Consider the following 27475-nt stretch of genomic DNA (forward strand, 5'->3'; position numbering starts at 1 on the left):
TCCACCGAAACAAATTCCTCAGCGGCATCAACAGAAAATGACACAGCCACCAAATCTAACTGATCGAAATTTCGCTCCGTTAGCCTCGACTACGAACTCATCTCATTCGTCAGTAGGCGGGTCGTTGAATTCTCCTACAGGTCTAGAAGACAGCTGCGCACTCGAGCTATATAGGCAAAAACCTCGCGTAGGGGACGACGACGACTCGAGAGATGAGAGTATTGCTTTATCGTAATGGCTGAGTTCTCTCATTCAGGGTTGATATTTGTTGACAATCTTGAGTGAAGGTGAAAAAAAGCATCCATAAACGGCATTTTTTTACAATCCTTTCAGAGTTCTCCCTTTCCGCTTTTTGCATGTAAGTGAACTGTCAAAACACCTCATCATATTTCATGTGATGAAAGCAAGACAACAAAATCAGTTTATCAGTTAACGAAGATTGTCAAGGCATCGGTCAGTGTCAGTGAAAAAGTGTTTCGGTGAGGTTCATTTTGGTTGAGTGGACTGCTTGTTTTTCTTTTTCGCTTTGAAGTGAAGATCATTTGGTTGGATTTGTCGTTAAATTTTATTCCGTAACCGTGAACGATGCGCGCGATCTTTTTCATATGAGTATAACAGCATGTTACTAGGACGAAAATCTAGTGTATCTGAAAGAGTGCTGCGATCATTGGAAGTGAAAATTGAAAATGATTGGCTGTGATTTTCGAAGAATTTTGCTGGGGAATATGACTTTTATCAGCACTGCTCTCATTACAACCTCGCTTCCATCAACATCAATAACATTACGAACACCACGAAGATCGATGCGCTTCGAAACTTTGTACGAACGCTATATCTAGACATCGTTTTTCTCCAAGAGGTGGAGAACGAACAACTCTCTCACCCCGGTTTTAACGTGATCTGCAATGTAGATCAGCCAAGACGGGGAACGGCAATTGCGCTGATGGGCCACATAAACTTCTCACATGTGGAGAAGAGTCTAGATGGTCACCTCACTGCTCTGTGGGTGCAAAATACAACTCTCTGTAATGTGTACGCTCCTTCGGGTACAGCTGTCCTTGCGAAAAAGGGAGAGATTCTTCAACGGCACGATCGCCTACTACCTTCGTCACAACACGCAACACGCCATTCTCGCCGGCGATTTAAATAGCGTGCTTCGCTCGAGCGATTCTACGAGTGCCAATACAAGCCCCGCTCTCCAGGCGACCGTACAACAGCACCAGCTGCACGACGAATGGCTGAAACTGTATCCCGCAACACCCGCACCTACATATGTCACACACAACGCAGCATCCAGACTTGATCGCATGTCCGTGAGCACTGGCTTATGCGAGCAGCTGCGCAGTGCTGCCACGCATGTCTGTTCTTTCTCAGACCACAAAGCCCTCACAGCGCGTATCTGTCTTCCCCATCTGAGCTGTGAACAGGGGGGCGGCTACTGATCCCTTCGTCCGCACCTCTTGACAACCGAAAACATCAGTTATTTCCAAACTCGATGGCAGTTTTGGACCCGACAATGGAGTAATTTTCCCAGATGGCTGGCGTGGTGGATATCATACGCCAAGCCAAAAATAAAAAACCTTTTCCGCTGGAAATTCAGTGAAGCATTCTGTTTATTTAATGCCGAACACCAACTGCTTACCGCCCAATTGAAGTGCGCATACGACGGATATTCCCAAAATCCTAATATGTTGGTAACCTTCAACCGCATAAAAGTACAAATTCTCACACTACAGCACCGCTTTGCACAAAATTTCATTCGTATGAACAAAACATTTGTTGCCGGTGAGAGCATTTCAACCTTCCAGCTGGGGGACAGACGTCGGAAAAACTACCATCACACAGCTGCAAAATGATCATGGCGAACAAATTGGTGGATCCCAGCAGATCGAATGCACCAATACTTCCGGTAGCTATATGCGACTGGAGAAGTTAGACAGGCAGAAGGGAAAAATTTTGATACCGACAGAGCGACACCCGAGGGCGACCAAGCGACGCTAAGCGACGCGCAGAAGTGTGCAAACGCCGACCGTTCCATCTTCTGCCTCGTCATCTCGCCTGTTAGTCAACGGGCACCTAACTAAACCGTTCCGAATTGAGCGTTCCGTACGGCAGGGAGACCCAATGTCTATGCTGTTATTTGTTCTCTATCTCCATCCACTACTCACAATATTGGAGCGTATCTGTGGTGGAGATCTCTGCATTACGTATGCAGATGACGTCACGGTAATTGCTACATCAACACGGACAATAGAATGGCTGTATCACGATTCCGAGATAGTTTCCGGAGCAAAGTTGAATCGGCAGAAAACGGAGGCAATCGACATTGGATTCATCATTGGGAACCCACTGACGGTACCGGGACAAATGCAGACCAATGTACTGTAAAAATGTTGGGTGCAATTTTTACAAACTCAGTGCGAGGCATGGTGGAACTAAACTAGGATGCTTTAGTATCCAGAGTATCCCAACTATTATGGTTGCACAGCAGGCGAACCCTAATGCTGCAGCTGAATACCTTTATCACGTCGAAGGCGTGGTACCTCTCGTCACCACAATGTGCGCACACAGTAAAGTTGACAGCGACAATGGGGACTTTTTTGTTTCGTGGGCTACCAGCACGAGTCCCGATGCATCAGTTGGCGCGCAACAGAGAGCATGGAGGTTTAAAACTTTAGCTGCCGGCGATTAGGTGAAAAGCGCTGATGATCAATCGCCATTTAAAAGAGATTACTTTCCTACCCTTTCATAATTTCTTACTGACCCAAAATATCCCTCCTCCGGCGGACTTGCCGTGCCTCAAAATCCTTACCCAGCAGATTCCATTGCTTCCACAATAGACCCAACAGAACCCCTCCAGCGATCAAATTCATCCCTTCTACCTAGATCAAACTGATTTACCAAGGGTTGAACAAAATCGACCTGACACAAACTGGCGGAGAATATGGAGAAACATTTTTTTCAGCAGAAGAAGAAAACGCCAGATCAACGAATCGCGGAAACCAGCGTGATAGACAGTGTAACGGCTGGTTTCAAGCTGAGTGCTAGAGTGCGACGAATGAGAATATCTTGCCAGGAGCCGCATGCTTATCGCGGGAGGGGGAGTTAAGAGCTGCCGAAAATAGAGTACACCGTCGGAAGAAGCGTGAGCACGAGGAGTAGGCGCTCGCCAGCGCAAAAGACAGCTTTGTTGGAAACTACGTGCGGATCTGGAACAGTCAACAGAGTCTGAAGCAGAAATTTCCTGGGCGGCAACCTGCCTACGGATAAACCGACGGTTCAGCTGGGTGGAGGGAGTACTTTCAGATGCTATTGAATGGTGAGGAGTAAGATTAGCAAAACAGGATCAGGATGAGGATTATGAGCGACTAACAAGCTGTAGAGTCACCGACAGAGGAGGAGATTAAAAAGGCAATTAGTGAGCTGAAAACGACAAGGCCACTGGAAAAGATGGTATCCCGGCCGAACTTTCAAAAGCGGGAAGCGTACAGCTGTACCAATCAGGCAAGGTACTTGAGAGGATTATCCTCAACGGACTGGTAAGATTCACGTGAGGTGAGAACGGTCTATCAAGCAACCAGTTTGGTTTCCGTAGGGGTAGATCTACGGTGGATGTTATTCTCTCTGTCGCTAAGATAGCAAAGATAGCACTCCAACGTAAAAGAAGGGGCATCCGCTATTGCGCAATCATTATACTAGACGTGAAAACGTGTTTAATGGCGCCAGTTGGAACTCTATAGCTCTCGCGTTACAGAGTCTTAGCGTATCGGTGTCGTTGTATAAGATCGTGGAAAACTCTTTCCAAAATCGTATACTTATTTACAACACAGACGAGTGTCAGAAATGCAGAGTACTCTATCCTGGGCTGTGGAATGCTATGTATGACGGTGTGTCGAAACTCCCTCCCGGAGTGGTTATTGTTGCCTTTGCGGACGACATAACTCTAGATGTATGGCGAGGCTATAAAAGGTAAACAGTCTTTGTGGTAAACATCTTTGTGGTAAACATCTGAAAATCGGAGCAGGAGGCGAAAATTAGAGCCGGTGAATGCACTATAGCCTCGAAGCGGGCTTTGAAACTTCTAGGAGTCGATAAGCTCACCTTTGGGATCCACGTTGACTACGCCTGCAAGAGGGCTTCGACGGCCATCGCGGCATTATCACGTATGATGAATAATAGCTCAGCGGTATACGGCAGCAAGCGCCAACGTGACTACATCTGTACTAAGGTATAGAGCACCAGTATGGTCTAAGGCGTTGGGTACTGCCTCTTACAAGCGTAAAATAAAATGCACCTACGGGGTAATGTGCCTGAGGGTTGCGAGCGCGTATCACCATACGAAGCAGTATGCGTCCTTGGTGGCATGGTGCCCATAAGTATCATCTGCTGGGGAGAGTCGAATAGATGATTTAGTTAGTTGCAGACCTTCCACCGAAACGCACCTAACGGAAGAGCTTCGTCATGCTAGGATGTGTTGCGGTGGAAGGTCCGCAACTAACTGGATCGTCTAGTCGACTCTCTATAAGATATAGATCTCTAGAAGATATAGTAAGTCGCTATACAAAGTGTGAGAGCGGTATTCTCAAAGTTACAAAAATAACTTCCACAAGGCAACAAAAGTGAAAGGTGTCTGATATTATTCTCAAGGGAGACTACCTCCCAGTAGTTGAATTGGCCTAAACACTATGCCGGAGACATCGGGGATTGCAGGTTCGAGTCCCGTCTGGACGAGGAAATTTTTTTTTGTGTCTAAATCACACCCTTAGCCCTTGTTCATTTTTCGCATCCTCCATACATTGACTAAAACTCAAAATGTAAGTCATAAGACAAAAAATGTAATTAATTCATGAAGACATGAGAAAGTCAACTTCCATCTGACACAGAGGCCATGATTGCTAGAGTTAGTATCTGCATATATTTGGCCATGCAGACTCGCCGTGGTGCCTCGAGTGCTCAGATGCGGAGGAATCTGCAGAGCATGTGTTTTCTTTTTATGTGCCCTCGTTTTACGCAAGAGAGGAGCGATATAATGGCAGAGTGCGGACCGGATCCCATCCCGGAAAATTTGGTTGATTCGGTGACCATCAAAGTGCCGGAGTAAGCTAACTTCTTGTTTCCTAGTAGTTAGCCAAATCTGAAAAGAGGGTACATCAAGCACGGAAGCCGGTTCCCTGAAGTAATATCTTCCAGAGAGTATGTAATATTAGGGCTGGAGAGTGGGGGTTTTAGTGGGTCGAGTCTAGCAAGCCCAACCCCACACCCTGAGTTATCTTCTCAGGTATCAGTTGACAGATTATCCACTACATTGAAAGGGTGTTTGGGAGGTTTTATATGTCCAATCTATAAGAAGAGCCATCGACTGGATTGTTGCAATTAACGAGGCATTACGTTGCTCAGCTCCGCATACCAAATGCTCTCTCTGATAAGTTGCAGGAGTATAACTTGCAGACTCACCATCTGTTTGTAGATTTTGAGGTGGCATACGTAAAAAGTAACGAGCTGTGTCAGATTATGCCGGAACATAATTTCCCGGCGAAATTTATTAAGCTGAGTCTCATGTTGCTGGAGGAAAAAAAATTTTTGAACCAACTTTTTTGTTTATCCATTTGCCCCATTCTGCAGATTAGGATTTCTGTTATAATGAAAATCAATGTTACTAAGCAATTAGTTTGGGAGTTTTCCTTCTATATTTTTAGCCATTCATATAGTTAAACTTTTTATTTATGACCAGCGTAAAACACATCACCCTAATATTTAGAGCAATAAACATAAGAACCCAAATTTTAATAATACACTTAAATGTTAATCTCACAGTGCTAATGAATCGCTATTAAAATTGGGCTAATTATTATAAATTCTCTTAACACATCGAAGAAACAACAAAAAATGCACCTTCAGTACGACATAAATTCGGTTCCTAAGATTTTGTACCTACACCAACAAAGGGGCAGGGGCAACAAAGGGCGGAAACTTGTTATTTTTTTTAAGAAACCAGAAGGTAAAACTTACTCAAGCGAGTGGTTCTCGCCAGGATGAAAATAATTACCGAAATGGAAACAGTTAATGAGCACCGGAAAGAGGCTTCGATCCTGTCGTTGCCTCGGTTCTTGCACAAAACGGTTCAGGAAAAATCAACAATTGAAAGAAGTGAGAAAAAAATAACGGCCAAACCCGATTTGCTCCAGTGCACAGTGGTCCAGGAATGCAATCTAGCGGAACAAAATCAATAACTCCGGATCGTGTTGGTTTTTTGAGATAGTGATTTCGCCAATGTTTATTAGAATAATCAAGGAATATTTTTGTATGAAAATATTTGTACTAAACGTGTACTAAATTAGTACTAATTTTTTTGTCTTCATTTTTTCAATTTAGAAGGATGGTTTCTTCTACAAAGTTGTTCATTAGCCAATAATATGAAAATCTTCCAAAGTCACAACTATTCAAGAATCCATCGTTTATGAGATATTGATTTTTTTGGACAAAATGGACAAAAAACTGTTATTTTCATTTTATTTTTTTTTTCTAAGTGTACTAACAAACTTAATGAGTTTCTAATCATAAATCCTTTAGACTTTGATCTTTGCCGCAGAATTAGGATGGCTATGGCATGTACTTTTTGAGATATATAAAAAAACCTAAATTAATCCACCTAGCGGTCAGACCCAGCCTTTCTCATTCAAACTTCTATTTGTTTCAATAGATTTACATGAACGCTTCGATCCAATAAATGTGTATTCACTCTTAAGGTTCTATCTTAATCTTTCTTAATGCAGTTCGGTCTGTCTGCCTGTCTGTCTGTCTGATCCATATAAGCTCGAAAACTACCGAACCGATCGACGTGAAAATTTGTTTGTAGGGGTTTTTGGTGCCGATAAAGGTTTCTATGATAGTTAGAAACCCCTCCCTCTTCTGGAAAAGAGGGTTCCCATACAAATGAAACACAAATTTCTGCACATCTCGAGAACTAACCAACTAAATGGAACCATATTTGGCAAGTGATTGTTTTTAGTGGTAACATTTTGGATTGTAAGATGGCAACTTCCGGTTTCTGGAAAACAGCCAAAATGGCCGATTTCCATCCAATATAATAATATCCGGATCTAGAACGATACTCAGGAGCTAAAATCGATCGGAATGTCATTATGAAATCCAAAATGGCGACTTCCGGTTTCGGAAAAACAGCGGCAAACGAGCAAATACCACCCAATATGGGTATTTCCGGAACCGTAATGATGCACTGGAGCCACAAATCGACTTCAGACAACATTTTGAATTGGAAGATGGCAACTTCCGGTTTCTGGAAAACGGTTTGAAATGGACGATTCCCATTAAACATGAGTATCTCCGGATCCATAAAGATGGACAGAAGCTAAAAACTGATCACAGACAAAATCTTGAATTTCAAGATGGTGACTTCCGGTGTCTGACAAACAGCCGGAAATGAACAAATACCATACAATATGAATGTTTTCGGAACCAGAATTACGCCAAGTTAACAGAAATTGATTTCCCAGGCAATTTAAAAGTCCAAAATTACGACTTTCGGTTTCTGAAAAACAGCCCAAAGTGACCAAATTCTCCGGAGCCAGAATGTTGCAAGAAGCTAAAAATTGACCTCAGACATCATTATGAATTGTAGGATGGCAACTTCTGGTTTCTGGAAAATAGCCAAAAATGGCCGATTTCCGTCTAACATGAGTATCTCTGGATAGAATGATACACAGCAGCTGAAATCTGGTTAGCGACTTCCGGTTTCTGGGAAACAGCCGAAAATGATCGAATAACACCCAAAATGGGGTTTTCTTCAACCAGAATGATGCTCAGATGCTAGAAATTATCTTAAATACCATTTTGAAATCCAAGATGGCGACTACCGGTTTGGGAAAAACAGCCTAAAATAAACTGGCAACTTCTGGTTTCTGGAAAATAGCCAAAAATGGCCGATTTCCGTCTAACATGAGTATCTCTGGATAGAATGATACACAGCAGCTGAAATCTGGTTAGCGACTTCCGGTTTCTGGGAAACAGCCGAAAATGATCGAATAACACCCAAAATGGGGTTTTCTTCAACCAGAATGATGCTCAGATGCTAGAAATTATCTTAAATACCATTTTGAAATCCAAGATGGCGACTACCGGTTTGGGAAAAACAGCCTAAAATAAACAAACACTATCCAATATGAGTATCTCTGGAACCAGAATGATGCATGTAGCTAACAATTTACCTCAGGCACCATTTTGAATTGCTAAATGGCAACTTTTAGGAAACAGTCAAAAATGACCGAATAATGCTCAATATGCATATTTCCGTAATCGAGATGATGCATAGAAACCAAACATTGACCTTGGACACCATTTTGAATTAAAGGACGACCACTTTTAGTTTCTGGAAAACAACCAAAATAACTAAATACCTCCCAATATGGGTATTTCCGGTGTCAGATTGATGCCAGAAAATCTACTGAAAATGATCGAATACCACCCAATATGAATCTATTCAGAATTAAGGCGATGTACAGAAGCCAAAAGTCGAGAATGTTGTCATTTCGATAAAACCGATCATTTTAAACAATTTGTTGACTTTGATTATATCTTATGGCCGATTCGTCGTGCATTTGCAGACTTGGAACACATCGCAAGGAGTCAATGAGTTTGAAAGGTTCAAATAGTACGATACCACAATTAAATTATGTTGAGGCCACATATATCGATCAAAGCAGGTATAGTTTCAAATAGTCTTTGAATTTCTTTTCTTTCCATAACTTTTGAGCCAAATATCAAATTGTTATGAAGTTCGTTATTTGTAAGTTCGAGAGATGACTTGCTCGTATGACACTAGTTATGTTCAAATAAGTCATGTAGTCTTTGAGATAATAGATTTTCGTTGTTTTATTAACAATTTAATACATAACGGTTGCTCAAGTTCGATTATCGTCAAATGAAATGGAAACGTATAGAGCAGCAAAACTTTGAAACCACGTGTTCAATCATAATTCATCAGTTAACCCTGAACTAGCCCGCTCATCTGATAATAATATTGATCAAATCGGTTGTGTAGTTTCTGAGATAATGAAGTTTCGTGATTTTCACATTTCGGTACATTACAGACGAAGTTACAGTTCGATTACAGTAAAATTATTTTGACACTATTATTTGACACTAATTTTGTGGAAATCGGGTCAGCCATCTCTGAGAAAAGTGAGTGAGTCCAAGTAGTCTTCGGAATATGTCTTTTTTACATAGCTGGATTTCACATTTTTAAACATAACAGGAAAAGTAATAGTCCGATTGCAAAACAAATCAATAGGGTCTTATGGGGCAACTAGACCTTCCATTTGACATTGATTTTATGAAAATCGGTTCAGCCATCTCTGAGAAACATGAGTGAGATTAAACAGTCTTCAGAACACGTTTCTTTTCATAACTTTTGAACCAGTAGTTCCATCTTTATAAAATTCAAAAGTTAAGGGTTTTTTAAGTAGCCCGTTCATTTGAAACCAATTTTGTTGAAATCGGTTGTGTAGTTTTTGAGATAATGATGTTTCATGATTGTTACATTTTGAAACATAACCTCCAAACTAAGAATCCGATTACAATGCAATTTAATAGAGTCTTATGGGGCAACTAGACCTTTCATTTGCAATTAATTTCATGAAAATCGGACCAGCCATCTCTGAGAAAAGTGAGTGAGAATAAAAATCTGCACATACACACACACACACATACAGAAAATGCTCAGCTCGTCGAGCTGAGTCGAGTGATATATGCCATTCGACCCTTTGGAGCACTTTTATACCTTCGGTTTTGCAAGTGATTGCTATACCTTTCTAGGAGAAAGGCAAAACTAAATTTTTTGATTTTCTTAAAAATGTCATATCTTCATTAGCTCACGAAAGCGCAACCTGAAACTCTCAGGGCCGAAAGAATATTAAACTTGGTGTCTGCAGACAAAATGTCATCTCCGTAGACATTGGGCATAATATTGGAAACAAAATAGCACGTTTATTCCTAATTTTGTAGAGTTTTACAAAATTACTCACAGAAGAAAAGCTCCAAGGAGTTCCGGGCTGAAATTTCGTCTACAGACACCTAGTTTAATATTCTTTCAGCCCTGAGAGTTTCAGGTTGCGCTTTCGTGCGCTAATGGAAATATGACATTTTGAAAAAATCATCGAAATTTTTGTTTATTTTAGATATCTTAAAAGCTTCACGCCATAGGCATCCTATTTCTGCGGCAAAGATCAAGTTTATGATTAGAAACTCATAAAGTTTGGTAGTACACTTAGAAAATAAAATAAAATAAAAATATCAGTTTTTTGTCCATTTTGTCCAAAAAAATCTCATAAACGATGCATTCTTGAATAGTTGTGACTTTGGAAGACTTTCATATTATTGGCTAATGAACAACTTTGTAGAAGAAACCATCCTTCTAAATTGAAAAAATGAAGACAAAAAAAATTAGTACTAATTTAGTACACGTTTAGTACAAATATTTTCATACAAAAATATTCCTTGATTATTCTAATAAACATTGCCGAAATCACTATCTCAAAAAACCAACACAATCCGGTGTGATTAATTTTGTTCCGCTAGATTGCATTCCTGGACCACTGTGCAGTGAAGACAGATTCCGACCGGTAAAAGGTAGAAAAATTGTATTTAAACTGCCATTTTTTACGAATAAAATATCCCAAACAGATTCGAGTATTTGTTTTTGGCTTGGTATTGCTTCCGTAATTTGCTTTCGTTCGTTTTAGGTGTTTCAAGCAACCGGTTGTGTTTCTCAAACAATTAAAGGTCTGCAGCTGAAATGAATAGCTGCGGGGTCTTGTTCTGCTCTTTGTAGAAACATATTTTGCAAGTTTCGAGAAATATTTTTCAACCTCGACGAAATTAGTTTCGATCAAAACTTCTTAAAGCAAAAACTGTCAAGTTTGCAGGTTATTAAACAGCTATTATGGCACCCATCAATTAAATTTCAATTTTCCCAGTGCCAGCAAGTATGCTCGTCTTTCTAGACAAGGCCGAATGCAGCAAATATTTTATGTTCGGAAAAACCGCAATTAAATATCAATTTACTGCCATACACAGCCATGCAGAGAGAGGACGACAAACAATTGGTTGTTGGTGATTTTAGTTTTTCAACATTGTTGCACGACGGTAAAGTGTTCCTTCTTACGTATGCACACATATACATACGCAGGAATGGTTCCCAAAACTTGGTTATCGTGACGCTGGGAAGCGTAATTCACCGCTTGAACAATCGGGGTAGAGAGTAGAAATTAACAAATTAAATCATTCGTTTCTGACCCTAAACTATAATATACAAGTCGACTTTATATCGAAGCCCCGGACGTGTTATTTATTGTTTATGTTTTATTTTTCAGAAAGCATTGAAAAAATCCCACTTTTAAGTTTTGTATCTCACTATATGGCAAACATTTGAGCAATACATGAAGACGCTATATAAAATTGGGTTAGCGACGAGACACGAGATATATAAACATTGCATACGGTAGGAATGAAATTTTACTGGAAAAGATTTTTGACGTAGAATACGTCTTACGGCAACAATTACAGGGACCCAACTTCAATACAGGGATCCAATTTCAAAACCGAAAAACATCGAGAGCGTCACAAAAATTGTTCAATTTCGAACGTTTTCAACCCAGTCAGTTTCCAACCGATTTCTGTCATTTTTGCAGCAATCGATTGGAAAATTATTTAAGCACCCGTCCAAATGCAGAGAATTGTAATCTGATTGTTTGAACTAATGTAATATTGAAAATTGTTGAACATTGTCGAAACGCAAATGTCAACTTTTGATTGGTCGCTTGCTGCCTTTCCCAAAAAGGACGACAGAATGGAGTACCTAGTTAGCCGGGAATGCACTCTTCGGGCTATATAAGAGACTGTTTCTCCTCAAGCAAATCAGTTTACTAGCAGCAGGCAGCAGCAGCGGACATCAACACCGATGGCAGTAGGCGAAGTGGATCAGCATCGGGCAACAGCGGTGGTGGTAGTGGTTAGCTGCAGTTCTTATCACTTTCAGTTCGGTTTCCCTTCGATCTGAGTTGGACCCCACCAGCGGTAATCCGATTCAGATATCGTTAGGTGAATACAACCCGAAACTGAAAGAGACTCGCACCGCCAGGTGGTTTGAGAAGCCACCATCATCCAGCGTATGTAGGGTGTGTGCACATAACGTGTGTGGATATTCGTAGCGTGTGTCCCTAATATATAAGGTGTGTGGCTAGCGTGTGTGGTTAGCGTGTGTGGCATGCTATATAGCGTGTGTGTAGGTTTATGGCGTGTGTGCATGTTTGGTGAATACAACCCGAAACTGAAAGAGACTCGCACCGCCAGGTGGTTTGAGAAGCCACCATCATCCAGCGTATGTAGGGTGTGTGCACATAACGTGTGTGGATATTCGTAGCGTGTGTCCCTAATATATAAGGTGTGTGGCTAGCGTGTGTGGTTAGCGTGTGTGGCATGCTATATAGCGTGTGTGTAGGTTTATGGCGTGTGTGCATGTTTGTAGCGCGTGTGGCACCGCCACCACCACCGCCACCGCCAACGGCACCGCCAGGTGGTTTGAGAAGCCACCAGCACCCAGCGTATGTCTTTGGACTATATAAGTGACTGTTTCTCCTCAAGCGAAACAGCAGCAGTCTGTAGCGCGTGTGTGCATGTTTATAGCGCGCGTGACTTGCTATATAGCGTTTTTGTATGTTTATGGCATGTATGCATGTCTGTAGCGCGTGTGTGCGTTTTTATAGCGCGTGTGGCACCACCACCGCCATCGTCAACGGCACCGCCAGGTGGTTTGAGAAGCCACCATCATCCAGCGTATGTCTTTGGGCCTCAAGCGAAACAGTTAGCTAGCAGCAGGCAACAGCAGCGAACATCAACACCGATGACAGTAGGCAAAGTGGATCGGCAGCAGTCTGTAGCGCGTGTGTGCATGTTTATAGCGCCTGTGGCTTGCTATATAGCGTGCGTGGTTTGCTATATAGCGTGTGCATGTCTAGCGTGTCTGTGCATGCCTATAACTTGTGTGGCTTGCTATTTAGTGTGCGCGGTTTGCTATATAGCATGTGGGTAGTGTGTGTGGCTCTCTATAGAGCGTGTGGCTAAAGTGCGCGGCTTGCTATATAGCGTGCGTGGCTAGCTGTATAGCGTGTGTGTATGTTTATAGCGTGTATGTACATGCCTATAGCTTGTGTTAATTGCTTTTTAGCGTGCGTGGCTTGCTATATATGCTATATAGTTTATAGCATGTGTGGTCTGCTATATAGCGTGTGTGGCTAGCAGTATAGCGATTGAAATTTTCATATATACATATTTGCTAATAAATCACCTCAGGTAGAATTTAATTATCACTGTAAATCATCCAAAACTAAATAAAAAATTTGCCATGTTGAAAAAATATTCACTTGTCAATAAATGGCATTGACAAACACAATAAACCTCAAGTTTATTTGAAGAATTTCTGAGCTAGTGAGCCTAAATCACATAATATTTCGCGCAAGTCTTACTAATTGCAGCAATCAGTTGTAAAATTATCTACGCTATCGTAAAATGCAGAAAATTGTTATTTGAACTGTTATATCATAGATGGAGAATGCACTATTTGCCCTTGTCTATAGCCTTTTCGTAGCCACTGCCTAAATAAAGATATCTTAGTGCAACTTGATACAAAAGACAGCCACAAAACAATTCAATTTCATTCTTGTTTTGGATACGGCAGCAAGTGAAACCGCGGTGCCGGCTAAAGAGGTAAACGTCATCTGGACCGAAAGACTATTAAATTAATTAACCCCAATTGAGTGTATTCCCAAACCTATCCCTAGAAAGACATTGACATAAGACAGGCTGTCGTTTTCTACGTTACCTCTGCGGTCGTGTCTTATAAACAACCTCTTCAACTTTTTTTTGTTAATGTATATTAAATTGGAAGTAACTTTCATAGTTTGTAACTTTTTTTTATAACTCCTAGTAGGGCGCATACACAGTGAAGCGGTTTAACCGCTATGGGTCAGGATTGTTCAAAGTAGGCATTCAGTTTTTGTGGACCATCGTTTATATTTTCATTATCATAACATATAGATCTTCAGTTTCAAAAGTGAATAGAATTCAATTAGGCTTTGCAACTGAGGTTTTGGGCCTGAGAGACCAGATTAATGTTAACAGATTGTTGCCGAGGAGAATATTTACGTATTATGCCATTATTTTCTATGCTGTCGAGTGGCACTCTACCGGGAAAAAGTTTCTATTCGCGAGCCCGATAAACCCGTGAACTTCTTGCTCACGAGGGCATACCGTCATCTCCGTCAAATTAATTTATTGAATCGATCTGTTGACAAATTACCTTCGACGTCAGTTGTGGGAAGGATGAGGGGGCGGACGCAAATGGCTCAAGTAGCTAAAAGAGGCAAGAAAAAAAGTTTTCAATGAAATTTTGTTGCTTGTTTTGTATCCGTAGATGAAAGCTGCGTCAAAAGATTCGCCTCGTAGATTGATACCATTGAAACGATAACGAGAGGTAGACGAAGATTCTTCAAGGGAGATACGGGTTTAATAAAGATATTGTTTTGCCAGCTGAAATGTGCCCTTTCCGCTGTGTACACAAACAGTGTATATAATTTTACTGCCTAATAATTCATTCATTTTTTGTTGCAGGTTTATATAACAAACAGCCAAGATGAGGTATAATTTACATAATGTGCGAAAACTTATATATTTTTTTTATCGTGATGTCATAGGATTATATACAATAAAATTGATAGTAATAGAGAATACATGTTTTCTTACTTTTGAATAAATTATCTATTTCTACTTTGCGGTTACCAATTTGTTTTATAAACTACTCAGAACTTTAGTTTGTGAGCTGTGAGTTGTAAAGGTTTCAGTTTCCTGTTAATGTAAATTGATAGCAACAAACACATAATCGTGAACTCGAACCACCTAATGTTCTTATCCATATTTTTAATGAGTTTTTGTCGTATCGAATTCAAGCATACCCTTTTAGACGATAGTCCTTTTTGTATAGCAAGTTTTGCAATTATATACTGTTATCGAGTAATAGCAAGAGAAATGTTGAAACTTAGTATAGCAGTCATGTTTTGCTGGATTTTTGTTCGAAGGATCTATTATGCAATTGCGTAGCCAATCTTTCGTGGTTTATTTTGGTATGTCGTTTGACCTCGTAATGTTTCTATAAATCAACTCCTTCTTGTTCGAATACCATTTCTGTATAAGTTTCGATAGGGGAATATTCACTGCAGTAGTTAGGTACAGCAGCATCCCTGAAAGCCGTAAAGGAAAAAGTTGCGTTACCATCCAGTACAGTTAGGGTATCCCGGCTTCAAGCCATAAGTCTCAACAAATATAATAAAATATTCAATTTTCTTCCACTAGTCGTTGCGCTAAATTTGCGCAATATTTGCTCATCCTGCAGCGACCTTCGGCTTTCTTGCTGTCCCCAACCCGATAGGCGGGAAAGTTTTTGCTTGTGTTTTTCTCCCTCCGCCAGGAAGAATCATTTCATTGCTGATGCCGTGTCAAGGAGGCGAAGCATGTGTGGTTGGTTGGTTCTATGTCTTGTTGATTTATCGGGCTCTGTGGTTTATGTATGTTTTTCTGTACTAGTGCCTTCCAAATTCAGTGAATCCGGTCCGATTCGATTGTAACCATTCCGGTCCGCTAGAGGCACCGAGTTTATTTCGGGTGGCCAAGTTATGTCTCTAGAGGCAGATGGACAGCAGCAGCACAGCAAATACTGCGAGAATAAAATCGACTGGCAGTCGCCGGAAATTGTGCCAGTATAAAAGAAATGAAGACACATGTGTGTTTGAAAATTGTAATTCTGCTCCCTTGTGTAAGGAAATACACAAATGAAAACAACGCTTTTCCTTCCAAAAGGGTGAATTAGAGTAACAGTGTCCAAGCCATGTTGCATGTTCGATAAACCTCGACAGTTAAATCTATTTTAACTAAAATTTAATAATCGAGCATTATTAACATATTTACTAAATATTTTGCTTATACACTTGGACAAACATGAAAAACGGTGCTATTACTGGTGTTAACATTTCGCTATTTTAGTGGCTTTAGTCGATCAATCAAAACACGAAAAAAACAGAATGATTGTGTGCAAAGCCACGACCGCAAGGCTTACGTAGAACTGCATAAGGCTGTTTGTTATGCCTATTACTTGCATTGTTGCATTCAAGAGTGATCAATAACAGTAATTTTTATCCAACGCCAATAAAATAAATAGGGTATCGAACGTCTTCGTCAGTGGTTTTCTTCGGCCCCTTTTTGCATAAGATTGCTGCAGAAAAACTGCCGAAGAAAACCACTGACGAAGACGTTCGATACCCTATCTGGAAGTAATGTGGTGACGCTGATAGACATCAAAATGACATCTGGTGTCTATTTACGGACAATACGAGATGTTGACATCCGGCTCCTGTGAATAGCCGATAATCTCTCAATATGGGTTTTTGCCAAAACAAGTCTATACTTCACAGGAGGAAGTCTACCAGTATAATGTTGCCGACCGTGTTAGGGAAAGCAAGCATTAGGCGACCATTCAGATTTCGAATTCGGCGTTTCAACAAGGCTTGACATTTTTCCATAGAACAATAGGTCATGTAATAAAATTAAAATTTTCTCCATTTGACCGAATGCGTAGGTGATTTTTCAATCGTTTTTTCCCTGTATGCTGCCGCTATTCGCATAACAAAAGTAAAAGTCCTATGTTTTCTTGTTTTTTTTTTTTTTTTTTTTTTTTTGCGGAAATGGGTCCATTTTGGCATACTCTACAAGAGTAACCAATAAAATTGAGGTTGTGGGAATCAAACCTTGCTTTTTAATGGCTATTCTTGAAAATCATGCCAAAATGGACCTATTCTCGCAAAATTTACATAGAACTCGCCGATTTTACATAGGACTATTATGCGAATAGCAGCAGTATGGACTTCATCATTGCGACCAGAACCGTTGATCTATTGTGAGATATGCCCGGGTGTCTTATGTATCCCGCACTTCTATTATTAGCAATGCCGCTATTGAGAAGTGGCATGCATATTGTTATTTTTGTTTTATTAGTGCTTGTGTGTAATGTGCTACCCTTCCTTTTGCACGCTTACTGTTCTCCTATACCGAGCCTTGTTCCTCCTACCAAATATCACCTATTATAATTCCTTGGATAAGTTTCGTCGTGCGTCCTTCTGGCCAGTTTTATTGAAAAGAGGGACTTATTTTTTGTTAAGAGGAAGTCACGCAAACGTATTGTGGGTTTCAGCGTAAAGGAAGGGTAACTAGTGGGGAGCCTGAGAATAAACCCATGTCCAAAATCCTTTTTGACATTGAATGGCCTAATTCTACTAAGATTCGAACCCATGACCATCCGCTTGTCAAAGCGGACTCTGTAACCTTGCGGCTACGCAGCTCCCCAAACCGAATGCTGCAGGTACGTAGGAATTGAAGCAGAACTTCCTGAAAGAAGTTCTACGTAGTTCTACTCAAAAGCGTGATGATGAGAAGATGGTTCAATAGTTGCGATATCACTTAAAAAATCATTGTTTGAATTGTTTAGAAATGAATTCTTTAAATCATAAATTGGTGAAACATCAGATTTAACGGGGACGGGACACGAGGCATATGGACGCTAGGCATACGGATGTTAGGCATAGTATGCTGGGCATACAGACGCGAGGCATAATGGATGTGAGGCATAATGGATACGAGGCATTCCACAAGGCATAACGGACGCGAGGCCGAATGGATGCGAGGCCGAATGAACGCGAGGCCGAATGGACGTGAGGCCGAATGGACGTGATACCACTTCCAAGTGTATTTTCCAACGCCTAGCCCCCTGCGACTTATCGGTAATCAGGTATCACATAGCAGGCACTGACATGGTCCGGATCCGGATTACGTTAATCGCTCTAGAGAAGCTCTTCGTGTGTGCCTGGTGAAGTTATTCTCCGTTTTCTTTTCCGCAGCTTTGGTTTTGCTGGTATTCTTTCAGGTTCTGACTTACACGTTACACGAATGGCTGCTGCTAACGTGTTAGCGGGGATCCGGGTTTTTTTCGTCACTTCTGAACACTCAGCATCGCTTTGAAAGGTGCAATACGTAGTTGCACGATATTTGGGAGGCCTGTTCAGCTCTTTGGCTCCGCCGATGACATTGATATTGTAACACGAGCCCTTGAAGGAGACGTACATCTGATGAAGGATGCAGCCGAACAAATTGGACTGGCCATGAGAACCCGATCAGAAAGACAAAACAAAAATCTAACAGAGGCTGTTAGTTTGTTATGTGAAAAACCTTTCAGGTTTAAAACCCATATCAAACTTTGTTACTAACGTATCAGTTTTCTAACAAAATTAGATAGCACATAGAACACTATAATAACAACCATTGTTATAAACAATAGGTTTTGATAGAGACGAAAAAAATGTCAGATTTGTCTTAGAACAACATCATTTCAGGATTTGTTTTTATAACTCTTTCAGATACAATTTTGTTATCGGAAGCATATGGGAAAATACAAAATCGTATCAAATTATGTAATTTGAATCTCGTGTTGATAGAGTTTTGTAATCTTTCAGTTATGCTCTTCTGATCGGGAATGCATCGAAGACTAAGTACTTGAGAGGAAGAGGTTTCAGAGAAGACAGTACCAACCTCCCACCACGAATTCATGTTAGCGGCGATGAAATCGAGGCTGTAGACAATGACACCAGCAGACGACGCCTCATGGCAGGAAATCGTGCCTACTTTGGATTCCGGAGGACGCTCCGCTCGAATAAGTTCCGCCGCCGCACGAAGTTGACCATCTAAAATACACTGATATGACCGGTACTCTTCTACGGTCACAATTCGGCCTGGAGCTTACTGGTAAGGTAACGTAAGAGGCTAGAAGGGAGGCTCTGCTAGCATTTAACCATGAATTCTAATTGACGGTGACGATATCTAGGTGGTAGATGAGTTTGGGTATTTGGGCTCACTAGCAGAGAGATAAAAAGACGCAGAGCCAGAAATCGCGTTTACTGTGGACTATGGAAAACGCCTTAAAATCGTCACTTCACAAAGGTAACCATCTACGATCTACCATCACTTGTTAGAGCGGTAGTCCTCTACGGCCCCGAAGCATGGACTGTGATCGTGGAGGACCAGCGTGCCCTTGGGATTTTCGAACGGAACGAGCTGCAGATGGAAGATGGGACGTGGAGACGACGAATGAACCACGAGTTGCATCGGGTTGTTGGGGCAACCCACTATAGTCCACACGGCTAAAATCGAAAAGCTACGATAGGCTGGGCATGTCGTAAGGATGTTGGATCAAAGTCCAGCCAAAATGGTTCCGGATAACGACCCATCGGGAATGCGGCGTCGTGGTTCGTAACGTGCATGGAGGAGCGCCCAAATGAAAGGACATCTTCGCAGCCTGTGCAGCCTGCAAGAGTGGCAGCGAGAAGCCATGGATTGAGTACAATGGCGTCGGTTCTTAAATACAACAAAGGCCGCATAGACTTTCGTCTGATTGTTAATTAATCAATGGTTTGTGTCGACAGATGATACACCCAGCTGTTAGTGTACAAAAGAATTATGCCTACGTCTAAAATCGACATGCCACGCACAAGTACATGGCTATGTTTAATCATCTTGAACTTTCCTATCGAATTAGAAATTGCGAAATGCATCCACTTTTTAGTTTCATAGGTTTGATCAATAACCTAAAGCTTGGTCGTGAACGAAATCTCCTGAAAGTAGACGAAAGATTCAACTTTAATTACATAATGTGCAGCTGACTATCTCAACTTTAGTTAATATCATAATCTACCCAGTCCAGTGTCATATCATGAAAGTCATATTCTAGTGAAACCATCGTTCGAAACAAGCACCAAAGGGCTAGAGTTCTCTTCATGTTATATTGCAAGCTAGTCAATTTTTCGGCAATGCAAACCTAGTCACGCCAACAATCTGGAATCGTTGCTTTGGTTGCAGATGTCTCAACACTGTCACGGGCGTTATTTTCTGCTAACAATTGTGTAACATTATTACGATTTATGTGTGGATGGGTTTAAAGTCGGTTTACTTATTCAGATGTGCAATGCTGCTGTGCATATTTTGATGAAAGCTTCATTTACACAAAGCAGCGCTGCTGTTACACATTCAGGCACACAAACTTATGGCGGTAAATATTCGCATTCAGCCACCCAACCGAGAGGAATTACTGACTTGCAGGCTGACTGGAAAACATGTCCAGTTTGCTGGTTGTTCGGTATTAGGGTGACTTGTTGTGCAGAAGGATTAGTTATGTATGTGAGGAAGACATATTTTACAGTCAACTATAGCAGAAACAGACGAAAAAATATTATTCTCTAACTAAATCGTACACATAAACTTTTTTTTTAATTTGCGTAGGAGCTGCGGGATATTAGAATAAAATGCTTTCAAGCCAAATGCATTTAAGCTTATTGCTGCCCTGATATTTATCAATGAATCATGTGGCTGCACATTGAAATCCAAACTTTTACCGTTTCTTAGACCTCATCAAATATGGCTTAGCCGTGTTGCAAAATGACTTATTGCGTCAAATTTGTATTGACTTACGGTGAGTTTGTTGCAAAAAAGCTCAACGAAAGTCAGTTTAAATCGGATGAGATGAATTACACGGTGATTAGACCCCGAGAATTTAAAAATTGACTTGGTTGCAAAACTTCTTTTCGCCAAAAGGGTCAACCTCGCAAATTTTCGGAAACTATAAAATTTTAAAAGAGTTCATGTCTTAGTCAAATCCACATAAAGAATAACTTAGGTATTTGTAGCTTTGGAAATGTCAAAATCTGCCCTTAAAATGTCCTTAAAGACGTTCAAACTTATCATTTTTGAAGCATGCATTGAAAGAGGCGCCCCTTTTACTATTATTCGGGTTCCTGTGCAGTACAAGCCGAACCGGTTGCTGGTCATCCTATCTGATTCTACCGTGCATGCACTAGCACAAAATGCAAATACAAGTTCAGAGAGATACGATGTGGAATTAACATTTAATAACAGAAATCAATAAATGGCTGGGAGATGCATCTCGAAAACAAAATAATAGTGCTACTCGCGTATACGCTATAATATAGGGAATCTGCTTTGGCTTGAACCGCCATGTTTTGAGCATCAAATCCGTATTATTGAAAGTATTATTTAAGGTCTGATGTTTGTTATTGCTAGTGCAATAATGTTTAATATTACAGCCAAAATAAAATAGTTCCCTGTAGTTGATTACGTAATAACTATTTTATCGGTTATGCAATGCAAACGTTTGAGAGAATTTATTAGTAACACACACTAGTTTAAACAGTTGCACACTAGAAGTTTATGGCCAATTTAAAAATCAGAAAAATATCGAGGCGTTGAGTTGAAGCTTGTTGGCTTTTGATCATTATACTGGTTTCAAATGTTTTAACTAAGGTCCCGATGTAATCAAAGCGTCTTTGCTTTGAAATGTCCGTAACGCATGAGAAGATGAGTCTTTCTTCAAAATAAACATGTTACAGAGCGGTCCTATTGATGCTGTGCTTCTTTTGAACCTGGGACACTTGAGCATACGACCAATGACTTGTGGGGGCAGCTCGGCCCGGTTTGATTGATGTTACTATATGTTATTATTATCTGCCTCCAGACCACCAGAAGGCAACCAAACCCTACTGAGACTGATCAGGATGCAAATTCCGCCGGCATACAAGAATGATGGATTTTTCAGTTGAAATTGATAGCTATTTTCCCATGTGTCTGAAAGTGGGTAGCGAACCATTTTGTGCCTTGAAATGATTGATTTGTTCTCTGGATTCAAATAAGTTTAGATATGGAATGAGAGCGTTCTGATTCCGGAGGCAGTGAACCGATAATCAATAAATGACCGTTTCGGCCCAGCCGTAGCACTAGAAGCTTCGGCATGGAGTTTCTGAGCAGACAATCATTTTTATGAACAACGTTTCATCGATTTTCTTTGAGAATGAAGGAAAACACGGTAGGACTGAGCAACTCGTTTCGTTTTAGAGTTTGATTTGCTGTTTGAGTACCGGTACTCGATTTTATTTAAAGATTAGATTGAGCCACTAGATAGGTAATATTTTTCACCTTTTCATATATATTTAGTGTTGGGTCATGATTGCTCCATCTATAGACAGTCCTAATCAAAAAGTTAAAAGCACGGCACGACTGAATTTCCTGGTTGTGGCATTCTTCAGAATGTCTTATAAACCGAAATCGGATACGGTATAATTTAGCGGTCAGACACAAACAACGTCTAATTTATACAATTAATTTGCTTCCTTCGGTTTTGCAAAGTGATAGGGGTTTAATGTTTGTTGTTTGTTATTTGATCAAGTTAGATCCGTTTGACTATTTCAGACATAGACATGCTGAATGCGGATGCAAAGGTTCGCTGTTTGCTATTCTGAAGGAGTGAGCCGAGTATATATGTAAGATTCAAAACATAAATTCTCACAATTTCAATAACGCCGACTTGGCTCAAATACTGGGGGGTGGGTCATTGCTTACGTGCTTGTTGTTCCAATACTGTTCATTTGAAGTTTAAGGATATACAGCGGAAAATCTCCATTGTCGATTATCTAATCAACAGCATATCGCCCAGCAAACTTATCCAGTAGTGAAAGGGGGTAAGGGGATTAAAGGATTGAGGATGGGTTGTTCTTTGAATGACATGAATAAGAAATAGGAAACCACTCTCTCAAAAATAGCATCTTATTATGAATTATTGAATATTGAATCCATTTTATTGTTCGTTTGTGTAAATTGTGTTCTTTCAATCCAATCAATCCTCCCTAAATCCTCAATTCATTTACGGGTTTTCGATGAAAATTTCACACGTATACTAAATTTATTCGCTGCTGGCCCATAACTGAACGGAAGTAGGTTTTTATGCGCTTCAACCTTGAAAACGATTTCTCCGTTGTTCCTGTGGATATCAGTATTGTAAGAATAATTTTAAGAAATTTAATCAATTCGTGAACCATGGCCATGAGGTGAGTTTTAGTTTTAGTCCTGTCGGCCAAGCTTTCGAATGTTTTTCCGTCTGCCTGCATAGATTTCATATATATCGATAAAAATGATTTCGTTAGGATGCAAGCTGTTTTCTTGGTTGTTACCGACAAGCATAGTGATATTCTGCTGGCTAGCATATTAATTATCATACTTGTCAATAAATTGTAAAAAAAACGCCAGAAGCATAAGATCATAGACATGTGGTGACAAATGTAAATTTGAGATCCTCTATGTTTTGTAAAAACAATTAGTGTTATGTCTCATTTCGCGTCACGTTCTGTGAGTGTTGGGGTAACTACACCGTAAATAATTCGATGTGTTCACACAATCGTTTTACGAACCAGTTACTGCAACAATAGATTATACAAAAAAGAAAAAAAAAACGAAACGAAGTACTCTTCATCTTATACATTCAGGTACATTCATAAAAATAACTCATTTTGTTGTCAAGAAACGTACGCATATAATTTTATTAAAATAAATCGCTCACGCTTGAACTGTTCCGAAAAGAGAGTTAACATATGTTGCAGAGGTAAAACCAATCTCAATGAGCAAACCGGTTGTGGCCTAAATATTAGCATAATGAAGATGTATGATTCTACGAAGCACCGGCAGCAACTGTTGAAAATGGGTGAACGGTTCATTTCTCGGTGTAAGGTAGGAGGATGAAGTGGCACTTCAAAACTACCCGAGTGAAATTTTTTCACCATGTCTGCATTTTCGCTTCTAGGAATTTTATTATTTGTGTTCTATTTCGATACAGGAGAATCTGACAAAAGCAGGTGTAGTTTTAGAAACATACTTTAAAAATTTCATGAAATAATCTCAAATCGTTTTTTCAAAGAAAAGTTCCGTTTTGAGCGAGAACTTCTTGATTTAGCATGCGTGAAAGATTTAACAAACCAGTCGGCGTTAGTTCGAATCTTTGCTACGGTTGTAGCGTGGCTATTGCAAATGACTTGTACACAATTCCATTCCATTACATGAAATCTAATCTTACCCAAAAATAATATGTTTGTACAGCTGTTGAGTAAGTTTGTCAAAATTCAATCTTTATCATTTTCAACACGCAAAAGTTGGACATTGCGGAACCACATCAATATTGTGTCAATTCAGAACATCTCTTGTACTGTTTTGGAACCGATAAAAGCTCCATTTGTCTTAAAGTTTGTGCGACGAAAAGTGTCTGCCGCCCAATCAGCATCAGCAAATCCAACTAAAGGTCGTATGTTTTTATCACCAGCGAACTCCAACTGCGTGCCTTTCGTACGTGCACCATGTACCATAAGGTGAAATGTGTTCAAACTTGGGGCAATTTGTTTTTGCGTCAAAATACATGAAAAAATCATGAAGCCAAAGCAGAAGAAAAATTAAATTTTTGTTGCACTGTTTCTACATGCTTAGAGTATCTTTGCAAAGTTGCTCGCTTTAAGTTTCTTAAACATCGCAATTCACTTATCTGCTATGGAGGACGTTGCGATTTAAAAACAACTTGCTTTGAAACGTGATGATCAATAACATAATTTATGATACTCGAGAATGTTTGAACCACTGTGTCTCGAGAATGTTTGAACCACTGTGTCGATATTGTCGTTGTCTAGATTTTCATTCCAATTGATGCATACTGTCATAGTCTTTACTGATCCAAAGGAGTAGTCTTTGGTCGTTTTTCCATTTTATTTCCAAAAACAAAGTTAACAAACGGGCCTTGTTGGCGGGGGAAGTTGGATTAGGAAACATATTTTGTAGGGGGATTGATTGAAAATAAATCAAATTTATTAAATTTTGCTTAAAGTAACCAAATATCAAACCAATATTTTTTGGATTGTACGAATAGAATTTAAGTTGAACGTTGATGTAAAGATTTTTCTTGCTACTAACAAAAAAGTGCGCTTGAAAGCTGTAGGCTTTTTCTTCGATTCCTTGGCAGCTATTAGATCAAAATCGCGTCAGATCACTTCCAAATACAAATATAACCCATGTAGAGTTAGGAAAACTAACGGTCAATTTGAAATGAAAAGTGAGTCAATTGTGTAACTACTACGACAAGATGCATCCGACAAACACACCCGGAGAGATGAGAACGAAGCTATAAAAGGGAGTTGGAGCCACAGGGGTATTTTCTTATATCGAAGACACTACCCGTTCAAAAGAGCATAACTAAAAAATTACAAAATTCCATCAACAGAAGATATAGATAACATATTTTGATACGATTCTGTATTTTCCCATATGCCTTGGTAATAAAACTGAATCTGAACGAGTTATAATAACAAATCCTGAAATGAAGTTGTTCTGAAACAAGTCTAACATTTTTTTGTCTCTGACATAAGATGTTGTAACAATAGTTGTTATTATACTGTTTTATACGATATCTTATTTTGTTAGAAAGCTGATGCGTTAGTAACAAAGCTTGAGTTTGTTGCTAACGTATGAGGAAAAAAAATCCGAACAATCTTTCAGTTCCAAATTAAAATCTTGAGCAACTTATTTTCCGCTACTTGTTTGTTTATTCAAGAAATGTAACTCATAAACAAACCTCATAAGAAAAACTCAGCTCCACATCGCGCTGATTTCCTGATCCTCTGGTGTACTTGCTTTATATATTCCTGAATTTCGGATGTTTCAATTGTTTTGAGCTCCTTCTTGATTTTTTCACTAAACAATCGAGGTTTTTTACTCTGTAATCTTCATGGTAGACCATTCGCTTCAAATTTGCTCAGAAAGTTTCAATAAACTGCAGCTGTGGCACATTTTGAGGATTAAATTCTTTCGGAATAAACTTAATATTGCCTTGCCGTAAATCCACTAAAGTTGCATTAGAATAGAGTGACAAGGCAAGGTCTGGCCAAAACACTACTTTGTCATTTTTATGGTACCTACTTATGTATTCTAAGTTTTAAACCCATTTCGTGCAGATATTTTTTCTTCGTTTTTGAATCAATCTGATATTAATTGACCAACTCACGATATGATTTCGCCGACCGACCTGGCGTTTCCGCCATCAATTTCGCTCGAACTTTGCTCTCTTGCAAAGTGATTTTCGTCCGGAACCAGATTTTCTTTTGAAGGCATTTTTATTCTCATCTGAGTGATCGAGCTGACGGCTGTACTGCATACGCAAGGCTGAGGACTGGATGCACTCCAGGAAACTTTAGTTAGCGCAACTCTTGGAGGTTATAGTTGACGTCAAGCTTACGTTCAAGAGCCACGTCAACTATGTCTGTAAGAGGACCTCAATGGCTGTAGCAGCACAATTTCGAATGATTATTCAATATCTCAGTGGCGTACGGCAGCAAGTGGAAAGTTCTTGCCGTGGTTTCGTCCATACTTAGGTACTACTTAGGTATGGTGCGCCAGCGTGGTCCAGAGCGCTAGGTAATAATAGTTATCGTGGAAAACTGGAAAGTACCTACAAGCTCATGTGCCTGAGAGTTCCGAGAGCGTACAGTGTCGTGCGACGCTATCTGCGTCTTGTCCGGCATGATGCCTATCAGTATCACCATTAAGGAGTATATAGAGTCCTTCGATCACCGTGACACAAGGGGCATACGAGGTACCAGAAGGCCATTTCCAATGATCAGATGGCAGCGGAAATGGTCTGATTCCGCGAAGGGTAGATGGACGCACCGACTCATGGACGCACCAGGATGGATCGGGAGGCGCTATGGATAAGTGAACTTTTATCTGACACAGATTCTGTCAGACCATGTTATGCTTCAGGCAGTATCTAAACAGGTTCGGGCAGCAGTCTCCTTCACATCTACGCACTCGAGACGCATAGGAGACATGCGTCCTGAGTGCGTGGATGTGGAGGAGACCGCTGAGCATGTCTTCGTAAGCTTTCATTGAAGCGACATGATGATAGTGAGCGGGCTAGACACTACTCCGGACAACTTAATTCGGAAAATGTGCGAAGACCCAGACATCTGGGGTACGCTTTGTGCAGCCGCCTCTCAGATAGTCCTAAAACTACAACGTGTGTGGCGGGTCAACCATCAATACGTCAGTTGTAGCTAACTTGCCTAATAGAGTATAAAAGTAAAGATGATGCTTGAAGCACAAAAAGCCACTTTCCGACGTAATACTCAACTGATGATCCGGGGGGATGAGGACAAGAGAGGATTAAGTGGGTTCGGTTGAATTAAACCCCACTATCTGAGCTATTTTCTTAGGTATTTGTAAGCTGATTTTCCTGCCACATGGAAATGAAAGAAATTGTTATTTTAATCCAATTGCCTTGCTTATGATATATTAACTAGAAACATCCGGACTTTTGGGAAGCGGGTTAGTGTCAGTTTGTCGATCGTTCTGTCTTTTTGCCTTGAGAGTAGCTCGCCGTATCAGTTTCAGTTGTGACTGAATTTCAGGGTAACAAAGAAAAATGTTTTAGTCA

The 27475-nt window shown here is 40.3% G+C and overlaps 1 protein-coding gene across 1 annotated transcript in view; it reads right to left on the minus strand.

Moving 5' to 3' along the window:
- Positions 1 to 27475, minus strand: part of LOC129720681 (potassium channel subfamily K member 10-like) — a 214004-nt gene that overhangs the window by 135351 nt on the left and 51178 nt on the right. The window contains exon 3 of the mRNA XM_055672240.1: positions 14372 to 14425. The gene's annotated coding sequence lies outside the window, so the exon portion shown is untranslated. The remainder of the gene's footprint in view (positions 1 to 14371; positions 14426 to 27475) is intronic.

The sequence above is a fragment of the Wyeomyia smithii genome, chromosome 2, assembly GCF_029784165.1.
Source record: "Wyeomyia smithii strain HCP4-BCI-WySm-NY-G18 chromosome 2, ASM2978416v1, whole genome shotgun sequence".
NCBI lineage: Eukaryota > Metazoa > Arthropoda > Insecta > Diptera > Culicidae > Wyeomyia > Wyeomyia smithii.